Genomic DNA, 3,599 nt, shown 5'->3' with positions numbered 1-3,599 from the left:
CTACAGTTCATGGGGTTGCAAAGAGTTGGATATGACTTAGTGACTGAGCGCAGGCCCTTTACTGATAGTGATGTGAGCACTGGGCCACAGTTCTGCCCTTGCACGACCCAGCTCTAAACCCGGAGTGCTGACCTCCCAGGAGCTTCGGGAGATCACAGGATGCACAGGATTGCATGACTCCTAAGAACCTTCCTCCTGCCTGCTGGGTCTTTTATCCCACCCGTTCACATACCTTCTCAGTTGGTAATTAAGCTCCCCACAGACCCAAGTGGAAGCTAGAGATGTGAAACACAGTGTTCCTTGTTCAGTGGAGAGAAAAGAAACAGGAGCACTTCTAAGTGTCTTGGCTGGAGGGCACGCACAGTGAGTCAGCGACGTCTCCCAGGAGGGGAGTCTGGCGTCCTGTCCACAAGTGACATGTTTTATTTTAATCACCACCCCGCCCAGCGCCTTCTGGTCTCTTCCTTCACAGATCTGTGGGTCTGTTACCACTCTTCCATCAGCTTGCCCTCTCCCAAAAATGTGTTGGAATTTTTCAACCATGAGATAGTTTGCTTTTTTTTTTTTCTTTCTCATAGGTTTGTAATCTTTTAATTTCTTTACTATCATGGTAACAAGGTCTCCCAAGGCAAAGGAGAAAAACCCAAGTGGACAGTCTGTCATGATTAAAACTTAAATTTGAAAATTATACTGATACCACCACTGTTAGAAAATTCAGGGGGGAAGAGAAGGTAGGGAGAATCTCTCGTCTCTCCTTCCAACAAAAGCACTATTATCCTTCAACACTGGTGTGTTGCTCACATGATTCTTTGCTTCGCATGTTTTCAGAATGTGGTCATATTCTTGGTTTGCGTAAACTTTATTACCTTTTTCACTTGACATTTGCATCAGAAGCATTTCCCCTACATTTTGACATAACTTTTTAAGTCATTGCTTTAAAGAGATTTCACCAGGAAGATTTACAAGAACACACTTTAACCAGAATCCTATTCTTGGTCTGTGTTACCAAATATTTAAGGTGTCCCTGGTATTAATTCATAAGGGGCATCTATATTCAGTATTTTTTTAAACTAGAAGAAGCCATCACTTGAATGTTGCCAGTGAAATCTGATATATTATAAGGGTACATAAATCAACAGGAACTATAGATAATAAGGAGCTTCCATGGTGGCTCAGATGGTTAAAGAATCAGCATGCAATGTAGGAGACCTGGGTTCAATCCCTGGGTCAGGAAGATCCCCTGGAGAGGGAAATGGCAACCCACTCTAGTATTCTTGCCTGGAGAATTCCATGGTTGGAGGAGCCTGGCGGTCTACTGTCCATGGAGTTGCAGAGTTGGATACGACTGAGTGACTAACACACACATAAATAATGACAAGAAAAATTATGTTGGATCACCAGAGTAGCCAACTGGGAGGAAAAACCCTCATATCTGTATCCTGAATTAGGATACATTTCAAGTGCACCCAATATTTAGGTATCCAAAAAATGAAAACAAAAAACAATCCTGCTGCTGCTGCTGCTACTAAGTCACTTCAGTCATGTCCGACTCTGTGCAACCCCATAGATGGCAGCCCACCAGGCTCCCCCGTCCCTGGGATTCTCCAGGCAAGAACAGTGGAGTGGGTTGCCATTTCCTTCTCCAATGCATGAACTGTAAAAATACTTGAAAAATCCGCTGGGGAATTTTTTCATTATTTCATTAATGGAAATCTTATCCAAGTATGAAACAAGGTCCAGCATCCATAAAATTAAAAAATGAATAAATATGATCATATAAAATCTTATTTCTTCATGGTAGAAACCATTATACAAGCTATCAAAAGACAAATGAAAAACTGAAGTACAATTTCAATTTCAAATATAGAAAGGACTAATTTATCTAATATATTAAGAGTTCCTACAAATTGGTAAGGAAACAAGTCAATTATCTAGTGGAGAATGGTCCAAGACTAGGTAGAAACATTTCATAGAAAAGAAAGCAAAATATTCTTAAACATATGAAATAATATTCATTTTCTTTCACAGTAAGAGCAATTCATAGGAAAACTACTCCAGACAGTCCTGCTGCTGCTAAGTCGCTTCAGTCATGTCCGACTCTGTGCAACCCCATAGACGGCAGCCCACCAGGCTCCCACGTCCCTGGGATTCTCCAGGCAAGAACACTGGAGTGGGTTGCCATTTCCTTCTCCAGTGTATGAAAGTGAAAAGTGAAAGTGAAGTCACTCAGTCGTGTCCGACTCTTAGCGACCCCATGGACTGCAGCCTTCCAGGTTCCTCCATCCTTGGGATTCTCCAGGCAAGAACACTGGAGTGGGTTGCCATTTCCTTCTCCAGTGCATGAAAGTGAAAGTGAAGTCGCTCAGTCGTGTCTGACTCTTAGCCACCCCATGGACTGCAGCCTTCCAGGCTCCTCCGTCCATGGGATTTTCCGGGCAGGAGTACTGGAGGGGGTGCCATTGCCTTCCCCACCCCAGACAGTAACAGTCTTTATTTCTCAGGTTGAGAGGGACCAAAAATGCAGTTTAGCTTCGTCGTTAAGATCCTCAACCCTGGCTTAGAGAACCTTGGTTTGAATCTCCATCCCACCATCTATGAGCGAGGTGGGTATACTTAACATTTAACTCATTGATTTATTATGAGCAATGATGTCTTTTTGTGATCTGGTGATTTATACATTTGGTCTTGATCCCATTATGGGCTTCCCCGATGGCTCAGTGGTAAAGAATCTGCCTGCAATGCAGAAGACCTGGTTCAATCCCTGAGTCGGACACGGCTTAGTGACAAGGAAATGGCAACCCACTCCAGTATTCTTGCCTGGGAAATCCCATGGACAGAGGAGCCTGGCAGGCTACAGTTCATCTGGTCGCATAAAGTTGGACACGACTGAGTGACTAACACATTCAACGACTTGGTCCTATTGCTGGCACAGAGCTCCTAAAACCCTTGAAATTTCTGAAGTGAGAATTGTAAAGGTGTCTTTTGTTATGTTAATATGACTTTGGACAGCACCTAGGGTTAGGGGCTGGTTGCCAGGAGACCCAATCATGTAATTAGAGAGTTGGAACTCCCAGGATGTGGTGGAGCTGGAGATAGAGTTCAATTGCCAATGGCCAATGATTTAAAGAGATGGGACCACCTGACCTGCCTCCTGAGAAATCTGTATGCAGGTCCGGAAGCAACAGTTAGAACTGGACACGGAACAACAGACTGGTTCCAAATCGGGAAAGGAGTACGTCAAGGCTGTATATTGTCACCCTGCGTATTTAACTTATATACAGAGTACATCATGTGAAATGCCGGACTGGATGAAGCAGAAGCTAGAATCAAGATTGCTGGTAGAAATATCAATAACCTCAGATATGCAGATGACACCACCTTTACGGCAGGAGATGAAGAACTAAAGAGCATCTTGATGAAAGGGAAAGAGGAGAGTGAAAAAGTTGGCTTAAAACTCAACATCCAGCAATCCCACTGCTGGGCATACACACTGAGGAAACCAGAAGGAAAAGAGACACGTGTACCCCAATGTTCATCGCAGCGCTGTTTATAATAGCCAAGACATGGAAGCAACCTAGATGTCCATCAGCAGATGAATG

This window comes from Bos taurus, chromosome 19 (genome assembly GCF_002263795.3).
Source record: "Bos taurus isolate L1 Dominette 01449 registration number 42190680 breed Hereford chromosome 19, ARS-UCD2.0, whole genome shotgun sequence".
In the NCBI taxonomy this organism is placed as follows: Eukaryota; Metazoa; Chordata; class Mammalia; order Artiodactyla; family Bovidae; genus Bos; species Bos taurus.
Note: the sequence above shows the minus strand (reverse complement) of the source record.